At 40.4% G+C, this 27,592-nt stretch overlaps 1 protein-coding gene across 1 annotated transcript in view; it reads left to right on the forward strand.

Moving 5' to 3' along the window:
- Window positions 1-223: 223 nt before the first annotated feature.
- The window catches only part of KLHL29 (kelch like family member 29), a 324,971-nt gene continuing 297,602 nt past the window's right edge, over window positions 224-27,592 (forward strand). The window contains exon 1 of the mRNA XM_039721629.1: window positions 224-326. The gene's annotated coding sequence lies outside the window, so the exon portion shown is untranslated. The remainder of the gene's footprint in view (window positions 327-27,592) is intronic.

Raw genomic sequence — 27,592 nt, forward strand, 5'->3', positions numbered from 1 at the left:
CCTGAGTGCCTACCAGCATTTACCTCTCTGTGCTTTGGAACAAATTTCTGTCACCTTCTGGGGTTTAAGTTCTCTGTTCTGATCATGGTGGTCTCCTATTGAGCAGGTTTTTTTCTTTTTTTGTAATTCTGGTGCTGTGATTTGTTTGAAGCCTGCTCTCATTACATATAGGTGATTTGATCTTTGTGTGTTAAAGTAACTCTTTTCAACTCTTTCTAGGTAATCTGGCTTCCCAGAAATCTTCTGCTAAATGCAAGGGTTTGCTGTCCTGTTTACTGACTGTTACACCTGAGGCTGATTTTGATACAGATTGTGGATATCTCAGGGTAAGTGTGCAGATGCCTCTTTTTTTTTTTTTTTTGTGGCTTTTCTTTCATGGTCTCTTCCTCGTTTACACAAACACAATTTGGTCATTGCTCTCCCTTTCAGTGGCTGCAGCAAGTCCCTATTGCAGCACATGCAACTGAGCATCTGTGTTATAATAGAAAAATATTGTAGTATGATAAATGCTAATGCTGTAAACCTGATCAGGAGCATTTCAATTTGCTGGTGTAGCTCCAAGAGAGAGCAAAGTTTTTTGTGTCTATAGGCCTAGACTCATGGGGCCCTATCTTATAAAACTGTAAAAAGCTGTAAGAGGCTTATTTGGGTGTAGTGAACTTTGAGTTTTAAGCTGACAAAAGTGCATGTATTTTTATATTACAAATGAAACATTCTTCATAATGTACATAGTTAAAATATCTGTGAAGTTTGCAGGATTGAGTTCAAATATTTGGAAAAGGGAGATTAAAGGTTAGTTGGTTTCTTGGGGGCATGGGAAGGGAAAAGAAAGAACTGATTCCCTCTCTTATCCAAATCTACTATGGACGTTACAGTAGAAACTTAAATACTTGGCTTCATTGTTGAATGACTCGTGTGGAATTTTTCACCTCCTGCCTATGGGAGGAAAGTTCAATTTTGTGAACAGGGATTTGATTTTTTTCTCTTTGTTCTTCCTTAGTCTTGATCCTACCTGCTATTTTCTTGCTTATTCCCTTTTCTAGCTTCCTTTTGCACTTCTGTTTTTTCATTGTGGAGCTAATCCTGTGTCTTTATGCTGTGTCTTGTCCTCTTAGCCTCCTTCGTTGAGCTTTCTGGCTTCTTCCATCCAGATATGTAATTTCTGGGGATAATTCAGGCTGGAAAACACCTTTGCAGTTGTCTAGTCCAGCCTCCTGCTTGGAGGAACATCATTTTTAAAGCAGGCTGCTGGAGATCATATACAGTGCGGTTTTGAATATTTCCAAGGATGCTGACTCCAAAACCTTGTTAGACCCCTGTTACTGTGTTTCACCACTTCATGAAGGATATTTTCTTCATTTATAACCTGAATTTTGATTGTTGCAGCTTCTTTGTTCTTGTCACATCGCTGCCCTTTCAAGAATAGGCTCACTCTGTTCTCTTTGTACCTTCCCTTTGGGGAATCAGAAAACACAGTGAGATCTGGGGGAGATCTCTGTTCTAGACACCACTGGACTTTGACATACACCGGTATGTCAAAGCCTTCTTGTTCTGGAGGGCTCACAAATCCTGCAGGAAAGGGAAGGATTGCTTCCCTGTGCCTGCTGGCTGTGCTCTCACCAGCACAGCTCAGAATGGACACGCCTGGGTTTGTTCCAAAGGCAGGTTACTGGCGCAAATTGTACCCACTGTCTGTCAAGACCATTTAAGTCCCATATTATTTTTCATAGTTTCAGTTTGTTTAATCTTTCTCATAAACTGTCATGCATTTCTTACTCCCAGCATTTGCTCTTCACAGGATTCCTTATTGAACACCTCAGTATTCCCAGTGCACCTTCATCACAATGTTTCTGGCAACATCTTCCCATAAATGTGCATGAGCTACACTTTGGAAATAGTGGAACACTCTTGGAAATTAGTTTATTTCCATGAGCAGCTAGCTTAAAGCTTTTCATGTAGCTTTGATAACTTAAAATTCTTTTTCAATTCCTGTCATTAGTATATTCACAATAGATCAGGAAATTGTGTATATGCTTGGGTGTGTACAAGTGTGCATGAGAGAGTGTATTTAATCCTGTTTTCTGTACTGCCAGTACACAGCCATAAGTAGTGTATATAATAATAATATGTATATGGAATTTGCTGGAAATCAAGTCTGAGTTATGAACAAGACTTACTTCGTGCTCCTACTTTATTTGTCCCTGCATGTGTGTGTGTGATGCTACAAACTGCAGATGCCAACAACTGTAATTGTAGTGGTGGTTAAATCAAATGTTCTGCTCTTTTTCTTTTTTTGGTGGCCCTGACGATGAGTAATGCATCTGCTTTTCCTGTATTTTAATAGAACATGCATGTTGGGAGATTCTCCAGAGAAGAAACACTCAGGAATACAGTCTCAGCCTTAGCTTGACATGATGATCATATAGTTCTTGGGGAAAAGAGGTATAGTCCTGTGCTCCTGGAAGCTTTGCTGTCTGATTCTCTAGGGGAAGGACCAAGAGGACAGCAGTAGTCCACTACTGAGTTCATCATCACTAGTTTGGGTGGCTGGAGCTCCTGTACAAATCCCTCTGTTTATATCTGCCAAGGATAACAACAGAATGCACTGGAATGCAAGTGGAGCAAAGAGGGTTAAACATCCTAAGGCAGGGGAAAAAAAAAAATTGAGCAGAAAATAAGGGAAGTGGAAAGGAAAAGAAAATGTACAGAAAGGAGGATAAAGACTTGCAAGAAAGTGTGTTGGTTTTAATTCAGAGAAGTGTTGTCCAACTCATGGAGAAGTAGTTACACTAGTGCAGCTCATACGGTGATGAGTGACAGTTTAATTCACTTTCTGTGGTGGGGAATGTCTAGTAAATCTGGCTTGTGATAAGTTGCCACATTGCCTAGTCACATCAGTATGAAATGTCTGGGATAATCTTAGGCTGAATATCAAGTTACTGCAAAGTGATTCTGTTAGGCTGTGGGATGCCCATGGGAGTTTCTGCCACGGTGGCTGTGATCTGGTTATATAACATATATGTAGCAAAATAATTAAAAACTAGTAATTTGGAAATGAGAAGCCAGCTGTGTCCAGGCCTCCTCTTGGAGCTTTCTATTGCATGAGAGAAATTGTTTGAAAAGGCTGTGAGTTTCAGGATGGACTCCCACTGTCTCCTCCTGGTAGCGAGCTGCACGTAGGAGCTGCACACTTGTCTGTCTCACCCGTTTTTGGATATTCCTAGCTCAGCTGTTCCCCTTAAAAAGCCTTTAAACTCAATTTTTCTGAAGGATATAAATAGTATTTCTGCATGTTGACTGTAGCCCTGTATACCCTGACAGTCACGTGTGGTTGCAGTTTTTGTATTCCAGTTGAAGAAGTACTTAACCTCAGTGTTTTCTGGTTCAAACTGAATTAATTTTCACCATATGCAGCACCTCTTGCAATAGTGCGGGTGGTGGGGAGGAATCTGAAATGATGTTGAGAGCTGTTTTGGTGATGAAGTTATTTCAACAACTGTGGGTCTCCCTGCACAGCCGACTGATTGTTTTTTGGAGTATTTCTTAGGAGGAGAGGTCAGGAATGTGTGTAAACTCTTAAGTGAGACCTCAAATGACCACATGTGTTTAGGAGCTTGAGCACAGTAATTGTGTTTTGATTTTCATTTTTCACAGTTTTCAAGTGGGTGAAAGCAAAGATTTGGATTTGTTCCATTTTATCCGTTTTTAGAAGAAGGAGCAAGCCAAATAAAGTAAAAAAAAAGTTAGTCACAGAAATCCAGGGTCACACTTTTTGGGTGAATTTGTGATAAGCTTTGGGATGCAGCAGAGAAGCCAAACAGCAACCTCACTTGTCTTTGGGATGGTATTCAAAGAACAATTCAGTTTGGGAATGACCTTGAAGGGATTATCTTATCCAAGCTCCTGCTCAAATCAGGCAAACTGCAGAGGCAGGGCAGGTTGTTCAGGGCTGTGCCCATGTCCAAGCAAGTCCTTTAATCCCCCTGAGGACCAGGGCTCTGCAGCCTCCCCACACAGCCATTCTGCTGCTTGAGCACCTGCTCTCAATTCTTCTTCCTTATCCCTTACCAGGTTTTCCCTTGATGCAGATTGCACCTATTGCCTCTCACTGCACACCCCAGGAAGATTCTGGCTCACCACATGCTCCACACCTTCACCCATCCACTAAATCATGACAAATTTGAGATGTATGATTATAAAAAGCTCAAATCAGTGCTTCCCAAGCACCTGTGAATCAGGCAGTATTTTCTGAGTTTGCATTGATGTTGGGGTATGGGGGATTTTTTTGTGGGTTTTTTTTTTGGTTGTTGTTTTTTGGGTTTTTTTTTGTTTTGTTTTGTTGTTGTTGTTTTTGGTTGCTTTTGGGGAGGGTTGGTTTGTGGGTTTTTGCTTTGTTTTGCGAGTGTTTCTTTGGTTTTTGGGGTTTGTTTTTTTTTGTTGGTTTTTGGTATTTTTGGTGGGTTTGGTTTTTTTTTTTTTCTTGAAAGAGGACTGTGATTTTACTGTGCTGTTATGTCAGGGAGCAAGGATGGAGTGAGGCACAGACAACCAGACAACACGCACTCTTAACATCTCTGTAGATGCCAAAACAAAAATACCTGTGTTTGTTTCTGCCTGTAGATAATAAATGTCAAATCAACATGGATTTTGTCACAGGTCTTGGATATGGTTCTCATTCCTGTCTCTTCCACAGCTCTCTTAGTAATAGCTGTGCCTCGACTTCCATGCCATTAAAATAGTGATTATGTGCTCTTATTCACAGGAATGCTACAAGTTCTACGGTATCTTAAGTGCTTTTAGTTACTTAGGAGAAAACTGCTATAAAAAAGGTTAAAATATGTATTTTTATGGTATAAACTATATGTTTGTACTTGCACAGATTTATGTTAACTCTATAGTCTTTGTAGGCTGCTTTTAAACCTAAGAAGTGTTATTCTGTAATGCATTGTGTTACTGTACAAATTGGATGCTTTTATCCAAATTATGTGTTGGAAATCAAAGGTGACACACAGAGGGGTTGTTAAGATAGCCTTTTTTTCACACAGAAGATTTGGAAGTAGAAAGAAGGCTTAGAAACTTGATTCTTTTAAAAAGTAAGTTCTTGTATAAAAGCAGTTAAGTATTCTTTCTGTCAGCTATAATAATAATGAGCTTTTTGGTGCTGGGATGAGCGATAATTGCAAATGGCAAAAAGTCATCAGAATGTTGTTGCTCTGATTGCAGATTTTATTAATCGTAAAAGAAATGATTCACCTAGAAAGGCTCTTTTATAAGTACTCATTTATATGAAGATTTTCTGCCTAATTTATTTTGTTTTAAAAAAAACTTTAAAAACCTACAAAGCCCCACAACCAGGAACCTGCATAAATGTAGCGCTGTCCTTCAGAACCCTGATTATTTTGTCCTTCCTGTCTAGTTTGCTTAAAATGTCATCTGTGCTCCTTCTTATCCGTGGCACCAATCGTAATTTTGCCTCCCCTTCCTCAGAAATGTATGTGAAGCTTCTCGGAATTATTTTATAGTTGAGTACTGTGCATCTTCCCTGCATGAATTTCCTCCACGTTTAAAAAGGATGTTTATCTTTTATGAATGACTTCTTGGGTAGATGAGTTGTTTGGCCCTTTACATGTTTCTGATCTCATGATGTGTTGGGATTTGCAGATGTAAATTAAATTTTCATCTGTTTTTTCCCACTCCTTTTATGTTGTTTTCAACATGAGTCTTGAGTTAGTAAAAAAATGGAGCACATCCTTCACTGTAAGAATACAATTAATCAGTGAGCCTGCCCTGTGAGCTTAAAACAGGGTACATGCTAAAGTATCTCTTTAATTGGGGTTTTGGATGGTAAACTCTTTGGGGTAATGGTGCAGCCTTTACATGTGCCTGCTAGAGAATTCATACAGAGAGCATTGCTATGGCATGAATATTCAACAGCTGCCTGCCCCCTATTCCTTGTGCTGAAATATTAATAGAGCAGTGATTCTTCACCTAACCGTGCCGAGATCAGGTGCCTGTAAGTAATCCTACTGACAATATCCCAGTATCCTGCACACACCCCAGCCTTCTTGGGGCATCACACCTTTCTGGACCACACTGAAGACCAGTTGCTCCCAGCAAATCCAAAACTGCTGTTGCTAAAATCCTGATGGGCTCTGCTCCTGGCTGTGTGCCACCAGGTCACCCTTTCAGCCTGCAGAAGGACAATGACTCCAAGGGGCAATAAAGCTGTTGCTCATCATAGCAAAAGAGAGTTTAGATGTGCAGATGGAGAAGCACTTTACTATAATGCCCATTGTGACAAAGCTATTTTTGAACTTTGCTATATTGAGATCCTTTACCTGGCATTGTGATCATTTGGGCCTTTTCAGGATTGGGTTTCAGGAGAGTTTGTGGCAAATCCTCTAGGGAAGTGCAGAATTCCTATGCCCTGCTGTGCTTTGGGCTGTAACTTGAAAACAGAATTTCACAGGATTGACGTGGCAGACTTCTCAGTGTATATTCTAAACTAATATTTAAAATATGCCCCACTAATTCTGGTCTCAGAGTTAGCTGTTGAAAATCTAATGTATTTTAACATAAAATTATGCAGGCTGAAGTGAAGTTGGGTATGGTAGTGGAGCAGATTCTTTTGTTTCATGTGTATTTGAAAGCTGAGAAAGCTTCTGCTGAAGTCAGACAACACTGGCTTGTCAAATTGCTCACAAACGAAAAGATTGCTCTTGGATGGAATTAATTTGCAGTATCTCATTTACTATCTTAGTTTTGTCATGAATTTCCCCTACTCGGCAGCCTGAAATGCCAAGTGAAAAAGTGTTTCAGTGGGAGATAATATAATATATTAAGAAAATGTTATTGATCACAGTATGCTTTTACTGGAAGATGACTTTTTCTGACCGGAACACCAGGGACTTTGCCTTGTTATAGTAGGGAAATGTATTGTAATATGCAAACAGAATTATTGTTAAGGTCACAGCAACTTTGTTTTTACATTCCACTTCTTCTGGAAGCAAGCTTTCAGAACTGGGCTAGAGTGAGAACAAATTCAGTTTTGAGCTTCCTAGCAAGAGATTGCAGCAAGTGTTCTTAGCTGTGTTCTTAGTTTTGAAGTAGGGAATAAATACTGTTTTTCCCATCACCAAAGGCAGGACTATAATTTGATAGGGATTACCGTAAGCATTTCATTATGATGATGGACTGCTTTGTGCTGGTTCTTTGTCATAATCAATTAATGTAAGTTTCCACATCACACGTGTGTTTTATACGTACCTTACAGACAGAAAATGTTGCACATTTGGGTTTAGAGTGGCTTCCATACACAAGGACTATGAAGCCCTTAATTTTTCTATGTAATGTGGGAAGATCAGCCCTGTGGAAGAGTCCATGTTGCTCACAGACATCTTATGTGGGTCTGTGGACATAATTGCTCTGCAAACATGAAGGCATAAATTCGTGATGGGGTGCCCAGTACAGGCAACTTCAGAACAAGGACACTTTTAAACGTGTTTGATTTAAAGAGGGCTTCCACTGCATAAACAGTAACTCAGAGCCATTAAAATCCTGCTTGCAGTGAGGTTGCTTTCTGCTGAAGGGCTCAAAATTTCCCCTTAAGGGTAAGCATGTCATTAAGATGATAATTCTTAAATTTATTTTGAGCTATTTCTAAGGAAACTCATCTAAAGAACATTTTGCAAAACTTTACTCTTCACCAAATCTTATCTCTGTGTCATATAAGTTATAGCAGTAGCCATGTTAATTTAGACTGGAAACACAAACTTTCAGAATAAATCAGGGAGGGTTGTGCTGCAAATCCAAGAATATTGTATTTTCTGTGTTAGTTTTCCTTTTGCCCTGCTCCACTTGCAACATATCCCTCCAGTGGTTTTCTCTGTTTTTGTTGCAATAAATCTCCACTTCAGTGAATTTGAAGATACAAAGCTGTCTGCAGAAATTAATCTCCGGTACAGTAGTGGGTTACTAACCTGCTCAAGGTTTCCACATGGCACAATGATTTCTTCACTTTAAGAAACCATTTCCTGCACAGGCAAAGCACTGTTGCTAAAATGGTTGTGATATTCTGAAATTTAATTGTATTTCTTTGCAGGTTTTTCTAATTCAGTTTGTACAATGAGAAGTTGTTGCAAATCAGAGGAACAGACCTTAGTTGTGTGCAAGACCTATTTCCCTGGTCCTCTTTTGCAGACTCCTCTTTTAAAATGTGCAGGAGAGAGACACTTGTGTTATTAAAGCAAACAATGGAACGGTTTAGATTTTGGCTTTTAAAAGACTAGAAACAAAAACACAAGTCCCTAGATTTTCTTTTTGCCCTTTTTAACTGCAGGAGTTTGCTGTGGTTTATTTAGCACAAGAAACATGACTTGACATGCAAGTACAGTAAAGGTTAATTGTTGGACTTCCCGCAAGAATTAATCCATTGTTTGTACTTAGGATGTTTAAAAATACGCAAAATACTTTCTGCTTTCCTTCATGGCTTAAAGAGAAGCAGAGTTACTACCATCACTTCACTTCCCAGTCCCCGTGGGACCTTGGTTTAAGGCAACTTGGCTCACAGGATCAGCTCAGCTTGTGTGGATGTCTGCCCTGTGGGACTCGTGCTCCTGAAGATGCTTTATATTGCCACATGTTTTCCTGCTACTTGGCAGGAAAACGATGCTCAGCCTTTGTAATTCTCTTCGTCTTCCCAAGATGTGCCAGAGCTCACCCCACTCACAAAGCCTGTCTTGTGCAGACACGAGTCTCCAAAACGCAGTGGCAGTTCAGGACGGCTGGGAATGTGTCCCCGTCAGCTGTGTTCAGTAAGGATAGGTAGAGTTTCAACACGTGCTGTTCAAAACCAACTCTATCAACACAGCTGTTCAGCACTTCCTTGCAGCCTTTTGTGACCAGATCTGCAGAATGCTGTTTAAAATACCACTAGAATCAGCTACATCTGGCAAACCCCTTGGATGAACTCAGGTATTAGTTTGATGTGCCTGAAAAGATGAATTATTTACACATAAATCCATTTAGTTTTCATATTCCTTATCTTCATGAACTGAAGGACTGAGTGGATGGAGAGAGGAAAAAGAGAAACCTCATGGGATAACAGTTTGTGCTGTTGAAATCATAGTTAAGTTGTTTTATTTGGTTTTTTTAATGGTTCTTGGTGGGCACAGTAAACACAGGGAAGGTATCGTTCACTTTTACTGCATCTTGTACTGAGTGTGAGAATTCAGCAGTAAGCAGAAAAGACAACAGTCTATAAAATCCTTTTGTATGTTTGTAGAAGAGTTTGATATAATAACATGAAAGGTACCTCTTAATCTATGCATCTAATTGTAATGCAGTAAAGAGCAACTTATCTGCTTACAAGTATGTGAGCAAAAGCATTTACACTGAGCATTTATGGTGGTTCTTGAAGAGCAGAAAAAGCTTTCTAATTTGTTTTTCCTGCTTACCGGAGTTTCGGGGTTTTTTTAAAAAGTCTTTTACACAGAAGAGATAAATTGAAATATGCAGATAAATTGGATGAGGTGGTGGGGTTGTAGTGGGAACATCATGGCCAGATTTGAATCTTCCCTTGCTCAGTCATAAACCTGCTCCTGAGCTGCTTCATGTCCCAGTGAGACATGGCTCTGTACAGCCTGACTTTGAATAATAGAGTTGCCATTAGAGTCCAACATAAAAAAGATGATTGGCTGTGTGCTTGATTTACGGGAAGGCAGAAGTGGTGAAGCACACGGTACACCAGGGGATATTTATGCTGCTAATGCTTAAAACATAGCCCAGTGTTTTGCACACTGGAGATGCTTTCAAATGGCAAAAACAAAGGTGCAAATGGCAGTAAATCCACTTATTCTGATAGTTGAATGGCCCCAGATCAAGATCAGGCTGTGCAGTCTCTTCAACATGCAGAGCAAGTCTCTTAAAGCCCCTGTTTAGTTACTGCCTGTTACAGGATTATCGGCTTTGAATCAAAGAAAATAATTTCAAATATGTTAGGATTTAGGGTATATTGTTTCATCTTCATCAGTTTCTAATGCAAGAATTATTTTTTCCAATTTATGTGCAAATAGGCTTCCAAAATCTGTTGCTGTGAACTGAGATTTTGTCAGATTTTTTTCCTTCATCAAATTACTCCTGTTCTGCTAATAACTGTCAAATTGCACCTCAACTCAGCACTTTCTTGATTTATCTTCCCTGCAGTAGCTAACAGTAGCTCTCTGAGGTGTATCACTTGGCTGCTGTGCAAACAGGCTGCTCTTAAAGTACTGAGCTGTGCATTTAAATTTTTTTGAAATGTAACAGCAATTATATTTGATTCTTAGAAGAAGAATTCATTGTTGACTCAAACTGGATAAATTTTTCAAAATGTGAAGGTTTTTTTCTCAGATGTTAATAAGCTGAGTGGACATTTGGCATTTCATCATTCTGTGATGTCTAAAACAAAATGTTAACTCTATGTTTTTAGTCTGTTCTTTCCTAAAGAAAATATTAGTCAGACCTTTCTGCTAAATAATACATTCTGCTCCATTTGCACAAATCCACCCCTTTCCCTGCTTCTCCAGGAAAATACTTTATGGGGAGGGAGGTCATGGAGAGGCTGGTTTGGGGTTGGTTAGTAGCTCCTTTAATGTAAAGATGTTAGTGAGGGTTACTTCTGGCTGCTTCCTTTCTAAAGGTGTTTCTAATTAAAGAGCATTTGCTGAGCTTGGATTAATCTTGTGTGATACAGAAAATTCACCTGTATTCCCTAAAATACCATTTCTAAACAATTTTCTGCATTTAAAGCAATTTATGTCTCTCAACCCTCTATTTGGGGAAAACAGCTAGAGGAAAAAAAAAACAAACCCTAGTTGTCTACTAAGCCTTTCCATGCAAAGTGCATATTAGCCCTTCTCCACTCATGAAAGAACTCACAATTTTATAGAAGTTGCTTGATACTAAGAAAATGTAGATGCACACCTGTCTCTGTGTGCTGTGTGGACTTGAACTAACAAGATTGATATATCCAAATTATAGTAGCTTTGTCTAGTGTGAATGAGATGCTACTTACATTTTCAGGTAAAAGAAATCAACAACTATTAATTTGGCAGAATTATTTATTTCTTACTGATGATATTTTCAGTGTATCTAATCAGAGCACTCATGAATAGAAATGAAACAATTTAAATAGAGGCAGTGTACATTGTATGATCTTGTTTTCTCAAACTGTTCCATAATGCAGTGAATAAATTTATCTGTTCTACTGAAAAGACTTCTGCAGAAATCATGCACAATGCTTTCACCTCTATTATTAAATACAACTGTTTTATAACTCTTGGAAGATGGTTATTTCTGCTGCTGCTACAGGCATCTGGAAAAAACGTTCATTTTCAGGCAACAGAAGGGAAAAGCAGATTTAGAGAGTCTGAAAATCCAGGAAGGTGCACCAGGAGCACTTAACTGAAAGGTGTGTAGAAAATGATGAAGTGATCTTATTTCATATTGCTCCCCAACCCCTGGAACAGCAAGGTCCAGATTTACAGAGGGTAAAGTAATGATTGAAGAGAGGCTGGTCTGAATCAGCATCTGAGCCCCTTGGAGGCACAGGGAGAAACACATCTGTGCAGAGGCAATGCTCACAGAATGTCCTGGTAGAACTTGAATTTTCCTCTGAATCATTGGATAAATGTGGGACGCTGGGAGAGAGGCAAGTTTTAGGTGGTCTCACCACCAACCAGGTTTTGGCTGTCCGTCAGCCCTGTTGGGAGCCTGGTGGGCTTGGCAGAAATCTGTGTTGTCCTTGAGGTGCTGTACTCTGATCTGATTGTGCAGTTCGGGGTGGTGGCTGAGGGTACCAGCAATGAACTTTGCACTTGATGCTGATGGAAACCACTCTGTCATAAGAGAATCTGACCAAGATTCTTTGGTCTGCACAGTTTGAAATCCCTTTTCAGTAAAACTTTTCATCCAAAATTAAAATTTTTTTTATTAAAAGTTTGTGTTTACTTAGAGGTCTTTGCAAGCTAATTTTTTTTCCTCCTTTCTGATGTTTTGTTTGTTTGATTGTTTGTTTTTCCTGAGGACTTCTCTTTGGCACACTCCAGATTCTTTTATATGGGTAGCTTTGCTTATCCTTGATAACTAAGAACATAAACTGATCTTAGAGGTGAATCTAAACAAGCTGGAAGCAAACTAGGAGATCAACATGTTGTCTTATTCTTCCTGCTGAAAGGATGCAGATATAAAATGCCATCATTATTCCTGTTACAGTGCCTTTAAAAATTGCGACTCCACTGTCCAGGCAAGAATTTGGTAAGCAAAATCTCCTATTTCAAACAGGTTTTAGATTGCCATAGTTCATTCATAGATACCAGAATAGAAATACTTTCTTCTCCTCACTAAAGCTGCCCTAGGATCATTCACTATAAGCCATGGCATACATTTAACTTTTCCACAATTAATTCTCCTAATGCTTGGGAAAGGGTTGTGGGCAGTGCAGGTGGAGCTGGCTGCTGTTTATGATCTGTCCTTTACTTTTCTTATTATTATTTTCTTTTCTTACTTTAGGAATTTTAATCCCGAAATGAATTCCAGTACTCACATGCTTTTAAAACCTTACTGGCAACCATCACCTCTTAATCTTTTTACATTTCTTGTGATTAGCAGTGCTTTCTAATCCTAACACCAGACCCAACAGCAACTGTTAACTGCACTACTTGTTTTACAGCTAAATCTAATCCTAGCAGTCTCAGGCCAACATTATATTTATCACTCTGAAATTACTAACTGCAAGATGTTGTGGCAGTTCTTAAGTTGTTTTTTGGTGGGATTTTTTTTTGGTTGGGTTTTTTTTTTGTGTGGTGGTTGTTTTTTTTTTTCTTCTACTTTCTCATTCCTTATAATGAATTGATAAATACAGCAATTGGTATATTTTCAGAAAAAGATGAAAATAGGTACTTTTCCCCCCTTCAGTCTTATTGTTCTTTCTTCTCCTGGTCCTGGAGAAGCAATTTGCTTTCTACCTGAGTTTATGATTAGTAGTGAGATGTGTAGGTGGAATGTGTTTTAGTGGCTTTTTTCCCCTCTTCCTTTCCCTCCCCCCACACCTATTAATATATCTGTTAGTAAGCTAATGCTGTTAGGCTGTGCAGACTGCTCAGTGTGCAGGGAAAGCTAAGACAGCCATCAAATCCTCACACTGCCCTGAAACATCTCTCCCTTGTGCCAAAGGTTCTGTGTGTGTTTGTCTATGAGGCAGCAACAGATCTTATATCCAGTGACTTCTCAAAGAAAGGGTAAAGAAATTGCTGATGCAGATTTACTGGTGTGAGGTTTTTTACCTTTTCCCCACCTGGAAAGTTGTGTGGGTGTTTACAGTCTCTACAGGAACTGCTCTGAATTTGCATTAGGAAACGTGGAAGAGAACATCAGAAAACTGAAAACTTTTCTTTGCTGCTGCTTGGATTTTTTTTTTCTTCTTGGGAGGGACCAGGGAGGTTTAGCCAGGAGCATGCAACCCCCAGATGACCCTATTTACGTAAATCCTGGAATCATTTTCAAGGTGGATGAAAAGAAAGGCTGCAGAATAAAAAATAGCATTTTTCCATAATCACAGTAGGTAATAGCTAATGGCATCTTCGGCTGCTGCTGGGGTCTTCCATGGTCTGTTTTTCTTAGTTGTGATTTTCTTTCTCCAACCCAAGGAAATTTAAGCTTTATTTGTTATTGGCAGCACTGAGAAAGCACTTTGGATTTTAAAGCAAGGTAGGAAGTTTTTATTATGTGTATATATGAACTTGTCCATTTGTGTTTATGTATTTAAAGAGCAGTGGTCCTTGCTCTGTGAAGATCTCCTCTCTGCTGGTCCTGGTGTCTGAAAGCTCATCTGTATTCTCTGTCAGTGGACTAATAAAAGATGGTACTTCTCTCTTGTCTTCTTTGCTTTGCTTATATACTCATACCATGTCAACTCTGGCAAAAAGTGCTACTTTTGTATTTAAAATAGGAAAAGAATTGCAGAGCAATATGTAGTTCAAAACAATCAAAATGAAACTGTGTCGTTGCCCTTTTCACCTTATTAAATGTATAGTTACTTAAATCACTTTAATCCATTACTAGCAGGATTGTCTGGCTGCTGGAAGAGGATACAGGGCTTTCATCTCTGCTCAGACAGAGCTGCTCCACATATCTGGGTGGAGACTGAGTCTATGCCAGCTCATCTGGGATGTCTTCTTTTTCTGTTGAACAGCCAGGAAATTTCAAGGAGCTGCATCTTCCCCATGTGTGCCTACCCAGCTGCTCTCCCTGCTCTGCTGTTTCCTGAAGAGAGGTTCTGGCTGCCCCTTCCCTGGAAGTGTTCAAGGGCAGGCTGGATGGGGCCCTGAGCAACCTGGTCTAGTGGAAGGTGTCCCCCTTGGGAGGGGGACTGGAACTAGGTGGTCTTTTAAGGTCCCTTCCAACCCAAACCATTCTGTGGTGCCGTTTCTGGTTTCCCAAGGTTGTTTTCGGGCTATTCATGCTGCTTCTAACAGTTGCCTCTCCACTTTATCTGCTTTTCTTTTTCCCCACATTCTAGAGTTCAGTCAAGGTCCCTGTTGAGTTTGTACAAGCTTGTAAAATATTTTAGCTGTGATTAATTTAGTCTTGACTTTCCAAAGGGATAAGTGCTTGTAATTGATGATGAAATCGGGCTCCCGCCCTTCTAAATTATTTCTCTGCGTCACACCTTTGTGTTGCTTCTCCCTGATAATTTCAAAATTTTGTGAGGTGGGGAAAAATATATAGATATATAAAGTGCACAAGTCAAAATTAGGCTTTTTATCAAATGCCCTGGCAGGGGAGAAGCTGGGATGCTGGTGGGGCTTTCCCTGGCAGGAGACACTGATCCCTACTGCTGTAGTGAGCTGCAAATACTCGTGGCTGTGGAAGGAGGGCCAGTTTGGGAGCTGGCAATATTCGTATTGTGTCTTAAGTTACAAGTGCAAGTGCAGGGCTTTTGGTACAGAAAGGAGAGATGGCTGTGGAAGGAGGGCATGAAATGAGAGCCAGTCTGGGAGCTGGCAATATTCATATTGTGTCTTAAGTTACAAGTGCAAGTGCAGGGCTTTTGGTACAGAAAGGAGAGATTGAGAGGATAGCCCCAAATTTTAGGGTTCTTATGCCTTGAATGCCATCTTCAATGAGAAAGTGGCTTAAGCAGGATCTAGTGTGAATTAGGAAACTGTGATGATTAAAGATTGGGATGAACAATACAAGAGAAGTATGGGGTAAATAAACAATATAGCTAAAATTAAGTTGGTACCCTGCATAAAACATAAAAAAGTCAGGGGTGATGTTTGCAGGCTTGTTGTAGTGTTGCTGATAACCAGAGAGACTCTTGAGCTTGAGTGCTGCTGTTGTTCTACTCTGTTTACTTCCTCTTATAATTCCCAAAGAGAGACATTTCCTGAGCCCTGCCTGCATAGCTCTTCACTCTCCAGTCAGTGCTCCTGTTTCCTGCACAACATTATACCTACTTACAAAAACCACTCTAGTTAAAAAGGCAAGCATATTTATCTGACAATTTTCTATTTTAGTAAAGGCAGAATATCTGTTCCTTTCAAGTCTTCTGACTGAAAGCCATGCCGAGCTGATTTATGTAAGAAGTTGGATCTTCCACCATCTCTTTTTTTAATTCAGCTTTGAGCTCCAACTACAGAACACATGTGGTGGGAAGCAGACAATCCCATTACCCTGCTCCTCCTTCTCTATATCTGCCGAAAACCTTTTTTTTCCGGTAGGTATTGTAAAAATCAATATTCCAGTTGCTGGGAAGGAAGGGCTGCTATGCAGGTTGATACCGAGGGATCTGCAGTCTGTTAGGTGTGAGATTGCTTCCTCCTTGCACTGGTTACAATCTTGGTCTTGCTGCTTACACGTTTTGGGTTTATATACATAAGACAGATGCTTTTATGTTTCTGCGGTAAGTTTCAAAGGAGCAGAATTGATCAAGGCTGCTATCATGAATAGTAAATGTTCAGTCCCATAAAAATTGCTGGTATAAGTAAACAGTGTTCCAGAAAGTGACAGTCCTAATGCCTTATGTTGAATTTCATTAATTCTTTTACCTCTTTAATTTCTTCAGTAGTTTTTGAGGCATGGAAACTGATAACCTTCAGGCTACTCTGTACCTCAGAAACCTCTCTACCTTAGAATAGCATAAGCAGTGACCAGTGAAGCTGAAAGGGAAAGAAGATACTGATTAAAAACCTAATACAAATGTGTGGAAAATGGGAAGAATCTTGAGTTCAGAAGACACTGCAATTCAAGAATAAGAAATTTTAGCACTCACAAGGCCCCAAGTTCCAGCAGGGCAGCAATAATGATAGGCATGGCAGTACGTACTTGAAAAATCACTTTTCTTACCAATCCCTCTCAGTGATGCCAGCTCAGGTGTTGGGCTGGAGGACAGGGGTGGCTCTGGCTGTCAGCACTGAGGGTGGAAGGGTGAATCAATATGCAAAGCATGTTTTTAACTGCTTGAAACCCAGGGACATGCTGTACCTGACCACAGCCTATTTCAAGGTCTGTCAGCTTTGAGGAGCCGGCGAGCTGGCGGTGTCTCTTTCTGAACATACCCATGAAAATAATTGTGAATGATTAATTTTAATTACTGCTGGCTGAGGGCAGATCCTTGGCTGTGTGGATGGGTTTTTATCACTCTGTGTCAAAGAATTGTCTGAGCTAGAAAGGTCTCAAACTTATTGCTGTTTGAAAGGTGTGTTGGGGAAAGGGTGTATCTGCAGGAAGCTCTCTTCCCAGCACTCACAGTCACTTGGTGGTGTAGCAGCTTCAGCAGCTGCCCATGTTAGTGCAGAAAGAACTTGAAACTGGCAGTGGGGAATGGCTGGGGGTGAAGATGACTGATGGCTGCTCCTGTTGCCTTACAGTTTCTCTTCCACATGTTGTGTTCCTGCAACCTGAGATAAGCAGACAGGATGACTGCACCAATCTGAAAGGACTGTGTTTCTGCTACAGCTTTAAAGCACGTTCCTTCTGCCTCATCCTGCAGTGTGTTTTAGGCTCTGTCAGTGGTTAGAGTAGCTGTCCTCCAAAACAATTGTGTTGGAGTTGCTCAGTGTACCTCCTGCAAGGCCTAATCTGGGAGCAGTGGTCTGTTTTCTCTGTTTCAGAGATGTACCTGAGACAGAGTGATCAGCTGCTGCTTTACTGAAATCTCTGGCTTTCTCACTGTTTGTGTGGTATCCCAAAGGCTGTTGGGGAAGAATAGGTTTGAACCTCTTCTCCACGTAGCAGCTAGTTTCCTCTCATTAAACCAAAGCGTCTTCATTCTGGTTTAGGAAGGTTTGTTTATTTATAAGGTTGGTGTATGCATTTAGACACCCAAGAGCCAAGAGAAGGTCTGTCAGGTAAGCTGCTGGCCTCAAACTCTGAAATCTGCAGCTGAAATAATGTACTCAGCTTCACTCCCAGTTCCCCACTAGCTTGGTTTTTGGCATTGATCAAATAATTCGACCTTTTTTCCTTACGTTTTTGCCTTTCTATTAAAAAATATACATCTGCTGGGCAGAGGCTGAATTTGTTTGTTTAGTCCTTTTCTTTTTATATACTTGTGCAACATTAACAGGAAAAAAGTTTGGTTGTGAGTGTGTAGATGAGAACTGAAATTACATGCAAAAATATCTTCCAGTCATTATAAAAAACCTAAAAGCATCCCTAATTTAGAAATGTCTGCTCATGGAAATAGTTATTCTCAGCCAGTGAAATTCAGTTTGGTACTACTAGACTTTGAATTATGAGAGTGTGCAGATCAGCAGCAATGATTTATGTCCCTACAGAGTTTTAAGAAATATTCCTAATCCAAGAATGGTTTTTGGAAAGGTCTCCGTAGCAGGCTTCTTGGTTCTGACTTGAGTGGAGCTCTGTAGACAGCTGAACTTCAAGCCCTGAGCTCTTTACATATTCCTTAAAATTTTATCATTTTGTTATATTTAAATATTTATAAAGGCCGTCTAAACTTGGTACGACCTTGCTCTTGTAGGTGGATGTGAGCCCTACGTTTTCCTGGGAAATTGCACGATGGTGTTGGGAGTGGAGCCCAAACCACCTGAACCTCCCACCAGGGTTTGCACCATAAATAATGGTGTCTGGCATGGAGGGTGTGTGTGACTAAGCTGTCATTGCAGCATACTGTGATGGTGGATTTTCCTGCTTAAACTAATTGTGGTCATGTTCACAGCACCTAATGGGGTGCCAAAAATTACCAGACTGGGCAACAGCTGAGTCTTGTTCCAGCCTGTGGGGATGGTAGGAACATGTCAGCTTTAAAGGTCAGCAAGGTGGGCTTGTTTTATCCTCTTCCTTTAGTTCTGTTTTCTGTTCAGAGCTAAGATACAGTGATCGTGGCAGCCTGCCATTGTATTGTCTGTGCAGTTTCCTTTTGCCAGGATAATCATCATCTGGACCCTCTTTTAATTAAATTAGCTCAAACAATGAACCGTATGAAAACTGCACTGGGACTTGAGCACAACTGCTGCGCTCTTTGGGTAGACTGGCACGGCATTGTTTGGTTTGGAGACTGATGAGGGGACTTGGCTGGGCTTGCAGAGGTGGGGAGGCATTTCTTCATACTTGAATTTTCTTGGGCTGAAGTCTTCAAATTGGCAATTTGAACAGGAGTAGGCTTTTTAATAGGCGACCTCTGCTTTTACTGTTTCTCAGAGGAAAGAGATCTTGTAAAAAATGCTTCCGTTTCAAGATTTTTCTTGTATTTTGAGTTGTTAAATAAATAAATGAAGAAATGAAGTTTGTTTCTACCATAATTGCCCCGATCATAACTGATCCGTGGCAAATTTGCTGTCAGTTACTGACTACTTCTTGTTAATCTCTAATTTTTCGTAGCTCATATATGTTTTTGTTGCTTTTTATTTTGTAGATCAGTGTACAGTCTTTTCCTTTTCCCTCCACTACTAACTTCTAACCTCACATTTCTTAGGGCATCCTTTACTTAGTTCCTGCAATTTCATCTGCCCTTTGTTTTTTCTTTCTGTAGTTAAAACAGATATCAAAATACATGCTTAAAGAATATACAATGAAATAGGGAACAATTGGAAGAAGAAGGAAAAATCACGTATACTGTTTTTAAAGCATGCAATTCCTTTTTGCCTTTCCTTAGGCATTCCTGATGTAACATGACTTGTTGAATGACCTGTAATTATGCAAACATCTTTATTTTTTCTAGTCTTCTGTATGGACAAAGAATTAAGTAAATGGTCTTTTCCATTCCAACGTACATGGAAAAGGGGTATTGTGGTCATGTATGCTTATACAAGGTGAGTGTTTGTTCATGCACAGCTTAAGCAGCATTTAAGGTGTCAGAACCCCTTACAAATCATCAAGAATTTTTCAGACAAAATTTCCCGGCTACCTGCCTGCTTGTTTGTCAGGAAATGATGGAGAAGATATGGAAGGATCTTTGTGAGTACATTATGCTGGAGACCCAGCTGCTGGTTTGTTTCTGTCTCTGTACATTTTGATGTGTAAAAAATACAGAGGCAATGTGATTTATCCTCACTTGAAGGATTTTGCAAAAGGGTGGATTCCATTTTCTCTATAGCTCTGTTTTGATAACGACGTCAGTTACACTTCAGCCAGATATCAAAAAACAGCAATGTAATTTCAGCACCGAAAACAGAAGTCAGAGGATGGCTCTTAATCATCCTTACACATCCAAAGCAAGGACAGAAGTGATTTAAAGAAAACACGTCTGCAAAGTATGGTGGTTTCCATCCAAAAATACTACTGTAGGTACCTCCCAGGTGGCAGCTTGTTCTCTGTCATCATGACAGTGCCCCTTGATGCTACATGATGGTCCAGGGGCTCATCCATTGAAAGGAGAATGTACAAGGGAGCTGGGGGACCCAGCCTAACTGCGAGCAGCACACCTTTATTTAATGCCACATTCATGGCAGTACCAGGGATGTGCACTGGAGATGGTGTTGCATGGATATGGAGAGGACAGCTTGAGTCTGAGACATTTGGGGGTGGTGCCTGGGACTTTCTGAGGCTGCAGTGCCATTGTTTTCCCCCAGGCTGGGGGCTGTGTGTCACTCCCACAGCAGGTGCTGAGTGTCAAGGAGGGCAGTGTCACCTGCTGTCCTCACACTGGCTCCCCCAGGCTGGGGGCTCTGTGTCACTCCCACAGCAGGTGCCCAGTGCTGAGTGTCAAGGAGGGCAGTGTCACCTGCTGTCCTCACACTGGACCTGGACCACTTGAGTTAGCTGGACCCTCCCTCCAGACCTGCCAGTCACCCTCCTGGGCTTCCTGAGCTGTCTCCAGAGTGGCACATGCATTAACAAATAGCCACGTGTGCCTTCAGGAAACCCTGAGTGACCCTCAGGAGATGATTAGGATTTGCTCTTTTTTTCTTGAGGGCTGTTTTGATTAAATGCCCTGCCCTACCACACAGGGCAGCTGCGTCATTGCTTTTGTTTGCTGAATAATGGCTGAGGATTTGTGTCTCTTTGTGAGCATGCATCAGTGTCTGCTGCAGCTTTCTGCATTGCCAGCACTAACTGTGGTGAGAAGCCAGGAAAAAATAAAACACCCTAAAAATCACAGAAGAAATAAAGAATCCATATTTCACTTTTAATAAGTCTCATGATTTTTTTTTACAGACTGATTTGTGATTTTTTTTGTTGTCTTTTGCTACTTTGAACTACTCATCACTTTCCTCTTACTGAAGGATTTTGCAAACTGCTAGGTTCATATTAATACACTAGCTTCATATTAATAGGAAAATTATGCAGCTTTTGTACAGTTCCCTTCCATCTCTTTCTTCTGCTGTTTTCTTCTAATTAATGTGCAACAGAGTCCAGCTACATCAGGTAATTTGCCATTTGTCAGATCAGGTGAAGGTAGTTTGTTGCAAAAGGCACTTTAATGACATCTGGGTGAGCTTCTTTGTTAATTGGGTTTCAACATATGCATTATTGCCCACTTTAACTCAAGAGAATCATTTAAATCTGATTCCTTTACTTTTATTTTACATTTAGAATTTGTGGCACTGAACCTTTATTTTCCAAGGAATAAATATTATTTACTTATCAGAAATTGGCAGAACCACTGATGTTGGCAGGCCCCTCATATCCAGTCTGACCTGAGGCTGCCCTCAGTGTCTGCATGGCCTGATGCTTTGTTCATGGAGTGGCTGAGAAAATCCAGAATTTGGTGATCTTATTGGGAGAGCACTATTTAAGGTTAAAAAATCAACGTAACTTGCTTATTTAAAATGCTTGAATTCTGATTTGCACATATATCCTCCTGCATCCATGGAAATGGATGTGTGCTCTCCTGACCTAGGACACCATTCAGTTATTGTCCTTTATGCCTGTAACTGTAGAGTATCTTGATTTTCATACAGCTGTGTATTTTCTTTCTCATCTCAGATTCCCTTTTTTACCCAGAAGAGAATTACATTTTTACCTGTGAGCACTGCTGCTGCAGCAAGTTGGAAAACAGGATGCTAAAGGCATTTTGTTGGTACTTACTGGGTATGTTGATGTTGCAGTCACAGAGGGAATTGCAGTGTCATGCAAATACACCCAGTCTAGCTTGGTATCTTCAAATGCACCAAACCAGCTTGTTCAGAAGCTTGTAATACTCTACCCACAGTCTGATGGGGTTCATAATAAGCTGGTGCACCCTGCTGATGCTTCAGCTGTTGTATGGTTCTTGTATTTACCTTGCAACCTTACGACCATGGCCTAAAATTGCTGAGGTTGGAAAAGACCTCTGAGATTACTGAGTCCAACCATTAATCCTGCACAGCCATGTTCATCACTGACCTATGCCACATCTGGATGTTTATTGAATGCTTCCAGGGACTGTGATTCTGTCACTTCCCTGGACAGCCTGTTCCCGTGCTTGACCACTCTTTCAGTGAAGAGTTTTCTCTTAATATCCAATCTAAACCTCTCCTAGTGCAACTTGAGACCTCTTGTCCTGTCACTTATCCTTTACTCTTGCATGACATACTTGGAGGTGGGTTGTTTTATTTATTCCTTTTCCAAGGAAAAAGCCCTTCTTTCTTAATGTTTTGCACTTCAAAAGCCCTTATTTTTGTGAATGTATTTTTTACATTAATCACAGTAAGGTTAATCACTGACCAGGTTCCCCAGGGGTCACAGTTGTTTCTGGCATGGATATCATCACCTCCCTGCTGCAAGGGTCCTTGTGAAAGAGAGTCTTTGAGGAGAGCACTGTCCTGTATTTTAATTTATCTGAACTACGTCAAAAGCATTTAGGCCTGTGGGGCACCCTGGGAATGCACAACCCCCTTTTTGAATCATGACCATGAGTAATGCAATGTTGTCATACAAAGGAAATTAGAAAAATAGATAATCGGGCTGGAGTTATTCAGGAATTTAACTCCAGGGGGATCCTGACTTGCACAGCTGGTACTTGGTTTCCTACTTCCAGTGCAAGAGCATATTCCAGCAGCCCAGTAGCCCTGTGCCTGGGGAATGGTTTCTGTGTGTCTTTTTAAGGGAGCTGCAATGCAAAATGCCATGAGAACCAGCTTTTGTCACTGATAAGCAGTTAATATATCTTAAAAACTGCAGAATGTGCAGGATTTGGCAACTTCACAGAGTGTGGCAGTGTCAGAGCAAGCTGGGCTCCCTTGATGTGCTGGGATACACTCCTGACGTGCCAGCCTGCGAGGGCTCGGAGCCCTTGCTCTAATTAACGCTGCTGTTGGACACAAATGCACAGAACCACTCCTTTTGTCTTCTGCAAAAATCCAAGCTCCTGTGCTGAGAATTGTTTTGACATTTGGCTTTCCATTAAGCAGTGGGGAGAAGAGCGAAGAGCTCCCATCTAGACCTACTTGCAGAACTATTATGGAGAGAAGAATAATCTTACAGGAGAAGTTCCTATTTCCAGGACCTATTTGTACATTCTGACTCCTCTCCGTATAATAGGATTACACATTTCTTATCACAACCACAAACTGGATGTGAGCCAGCCATAAACTGTGCACAGTGTAACAATATGATTGCAGGCCATCTTTTTTTTTTCACTTCTCTCCTTTTTCTCTCCATTTCTTCTTATTCTGGGTTAACAGGGGAAAAAAATCATATTAGTGTAGGATGAATCATAAAGCATCACTTAAAACATTCCTATAGCCCAATATATAGAAGCAAACCCACTTGACCAATGGAAACTAATTACAGACAAGAAGTGTGCCTTAGGAGGAAAAGATATTGATGTTTGAAGTGTTTCCTGAATGCATACATTTGAATCTGGGGAGAGAATTAAGATTCTGTTGCTTTGAGGGAATCTTCATCTATTCATATGATAAACGTGGGAGTGACACTTAAAGCTGAATGACTGTGGACTGGCAGGCATTGCATTGCATTGCTGTTTTCCTTGGCATGTGGATTTGATTTACATAGTACTGTGGCAGTATTCTGTCTGCTCTGAAGTGTACCGGACTCTGATATAGTGAACAGATAAAGTTTGTTTGGCCTGAGGTGTCTTAAAGCTAAATACATTCTAAAAGGGGAAATCTGAGCATCTGGTGACTCCTATTAAATAGGATTTTAAGAAAAAAAGGGTAGAGGGGAGAAGCCCATCCTCTTAAAAAAAATATAAAATCACAGTATATATAATTAGAAGTGGAAGTCTTTTATGGTTCCTACTGTTAAATGTTGCTGTAGCCATCTGCAGGGAAATGTGCATTCCTGGAGTCTGGCCAGACTTCAGCATTGTTCTGTGAGGAGAAGACGACCCAGATTGCCCTTCCCCACATCTGTACCAAGCACATTCGCTACAGCTATTTTGGGATTTTTAAACCTTGGTCTGAGAAAGTAGGATGAGTCGTAGCAGTCATTTCAAAGGTAGAGCCTCTGTTGAAATTGGGCTGAACTATGAACAAGTGCGGCAATGTTAAATTGTATTTGGGATCTGCTCTGCATCTTGAGGCTGCAAAGTAGAAATGTTTGTCACTTGCTAACCTCCATTTCTGAAATGTGTTCTTGCAGGAGATGAGAGTGTCATTGTTTTCTTGCTTTTTGGACTAGCTTGCAAATTTGGGCAGAAGAAGAATAGCTTTTAAATAGCTTTGTACCTTAGTCCTAGTTTTGGAAGGACAACGCTTTGAAGATATTTGCTGGGTTATGTCAGCTCTGAGGTCTTTTGTTTGTCCTGGATCCTTCTTTTAATGCATCTTTTCCTCCCTGAAGCAAATGTGAACTTACGAAAGGAGTGTGTGGGAGTGAGGATTCTGCACTGGCAGGGATGCTGACCCGAAGGCAGATGTGGATGGGGGAACCATGGGGCTTTCTCTCCCTTTACCCGTACGAATTAGGGTGAATGGTTTGTGCTAGATATTTGCATTTGATGTCTTACTGAAGAAAGCCTGCTCACTGAATTGTTAGAAAAAGAGCATTTTTAACTGAATTTTGCTGGCCATTTGCAGGAGGCTCAAAAACTTCTAATCAGGGTAGAAATGCCTTGCTAAGTATATAATGAAAAAAACATAAATGTTCAAATTGGGTGGGAAAAACTCAAGTCAAAGCTGGTCACTAAAGGCACCAAGTGCTTCTCAAGCAAGCGTAGGTGGCATCTTGGCTGGGGCAGCTGCTGCTGTGTTCTTGGCCCACGGATTTTATTAACTCAGTTACAGAAAAAAATTGTCAAATGAATTATTAGTCATGATTCTGAGGAGGGGTTTTGGGAGGGGTGGGGAGGAAGGCTAACACAACATGAACCAGTTCTCTCTGGGTGGGGCTTTTCGGATTTCCAAGTCCCCTGCTCCCACCCTGAACCTTAACTCTGTGTTGTGTCTTTTTGAGCTGTCTGAAGTAACAATTCTGGAGGTTGTTGAGGTTCTAGTCACACATCCAAAAGGCTTCTCTAAATGTTAATATGGAAGGCTCCAATTACATGTGCTGTTGGATTCTGCACGCTAACTGTGCAGAATAATAATTTATTTGAAAGGTATACATGTGAGGTGGATTGATACATTTAGTCTGTAAATTGTATGTAAAAATTGGTAAAAGTTATCTGCTTTTATTTCAGTATTCAAGCACTGTTTCATTCATTTATTTTAAAAGCGTGGGAAATAACAGTTAAAAAAACTAAAAAAACACAACAAAACACCACAACCAAAAGACAGTTAGCAAGAAACTTTATTGGGATTTAATGTACAAGTTAGGAAAATTAAAAGTTCCTGCAAGAAGTGTGACTCTCCTGTTACAGCTATACTGCAACATAAATTCCCCAGCCTCTACAACAACACTAATTTCTGAATATGTGAAAGATGGTTGACGTAGAGTGGTTAGGAGAATTACAGCCTTGTTTTTCCTAACTACTTCATTTAAATTCTTGACCTTAATGTTCTGTTAGCCTTCCATTTTCTTGCTAATCTGCTTGAGAAAAATAAACAAAGTACAAAGCATAAGTATATTGCAACTGAAAGTATTTGGAGGGAGAGAGAGATTGCAGTAATTTTTTGTGGCTTCATCGGTATTGAATCCTTGACCACTGATATTGGTGCTAACATGCCTTGTCTTCATGGAAGTTTTCAATGGACCTATTGGATCTACTTTGCCTGAGACTGAGAAAATGGGATAGAAAGCAATTTTTCATTTGGAGAGTGTATAAAACATTTTTGTGTCCCACGTGGGACACTTCTGGGGCTGCTGGAGATGGGGAGATGAGTAGGAGAACACATCTGTGGGGTGCAAGGTGGAGCCATTGCATCTCTGGAGAAGTAAGATCCATGTAGGGGACTACCCTGTCCCACCCAGCCTCTGAGGTATTTTTTAGGTCTGTGTCCTCTTTGCAAATGTGTCCCTGTCTTGCTGACTGCTCTCCTGCTGGGATCACTGTTGTGACACTGCACTCACACAGTCCTGATGTGTAGCATTTTCATGGTGCAGGATTTGCTCAGAGGAGGACATGCAGACTTCTGAGGGCTCTTTCCCAGCTTCCCAGAGCTACAATAAATCACACTTCTCCAAATTGCAGGAAATTTGATCCATCTTTGCTGGGCCCCTATGAGCAAATGTTTACTTCAGGGCATTGTACAGTTTCCCACTTGCATAAGAAACTGGCGTGCAGAACTGATAAGGAGTCACTTCTGAATGTGGGTCACCCTTTGTGTGGCATCAGGCTGGATGTGGTGCTGGCAGAGCTGAGAGCTGAGAACAACAAAGTTTCAGAAGCAGCCTCTACAAACTAGTTAGAGGCCCCTGGGAAATGGAAAACTGATTTTGTAAAATAAATCTCTGTCATATTTCATATGCAATGCAATCCTAGTCCCTTTTTGAAATCTCTTGTGGCTAAACACTTCTATCATGTCCTTACCACCTGCTGCAAATCCAACAAGAAAACAAAAATAACCAAATCTTAAGTTGTAGCAGCTGAACCCATTTCAAATAGATCGTAAAAGCTATTGTTTACGATAAGTGTTATCTGATTGCTGGCAGAACCTGTGTTTATTGCTTTTTCCATTGTACAGAGAGATTTGTAAGTAGACAGAAGTCTATAATTATACTTATTGTGACTGGAGAGCATATAAAACATAAAATGAAATTGCTTGGTTTTAATCTGAAGTAGCATCACATCAAATTTTCCCCTTTTTTTACATATCTTGGAACAAATATTTTGCTTTGAATAACATTGGAGGACATTTAGGAACTATCAGGAACATACTCTGTGCAGAATGTTTCCATGTACTTAATGTTTCAAAATGTTTTCACTGAAAGTCAAACACTGGGTGCTTATTGTGCTGGTGGTCATGAAGAAAAGCTATAAAGTGCAGTCTGACAAGTGTCATTGACAATTCAGAGTGAGTCTTTCATTTCAGAACAGTAATTGGGTCTTTTTCCCTCTGTGATTAAAAAAACAACAATCAACAAGCCAAGTGCAAATGGATCATACAGTTCATTTTTTTCCATGTTCTAGCAGTCCACTTTAGATCTCATTCTTTTTTTTTTATTTATTTATTTTTATTTCCCACCTGAGGAATAAAGAACAGAAAAGCCCAAATTATGTGTAAAATCCCAAGCTGCAGCTGTAAAGTCCCAGCTCAGATATATTAAGCTCTGTAATTTTGTGTGTGCTTGGCTTCGTATCTTTATTATTTATTTACAGTTTATAATATATTAACTTTTTTGTGGGGATAGAAAAATACGAATTTTCATATTTTGATTTTCTCCAGTAGTGGTGCATCCCATGCTAACAGAGCAGTCAACAACCCAGTCCTCCTGGCAGTCACAACAATCAAGAACAGAAAAGTGTGATCCACCATGACCAGGGTTTAATTTGATATTAGATGAGCCTTACTGCTGTCCTGTTTTTTTTTTCACTGGTGGTGCTGGCCAAGGCTGGTGACATTTCTCTCAGCTGCCTCAGTCATAAAGTCATGGAATGGTTTGGATTGAAAGGAGCCTTAAAGATCCTCCAGTTCCAGCTGCTCCATGCCATGCCAGGGACATGTTCCACTGGAAGTCATCCATGTTCATACCATCTAGACACAATGAAGTGAATCCTTAAGAATTTGAGATGTTGACTCAGTGAGAGCTGCCCACTGCTGTCCAG

Source organism: Passer montanus, unplaced genomic scaffold, assembly GCF_014805655.1.
Source record: "Passer montanus isolate IOZ18808 unplaced genomic scaffold, ASM1480565v1 scaffold46, whole genome shotgun sequence".
NCBI classification, from domain to species: Eukaryota; Metazoa; Chordata; class Aves; order Passeriformes; family Passeridae; genus Passer; species Passer montanus.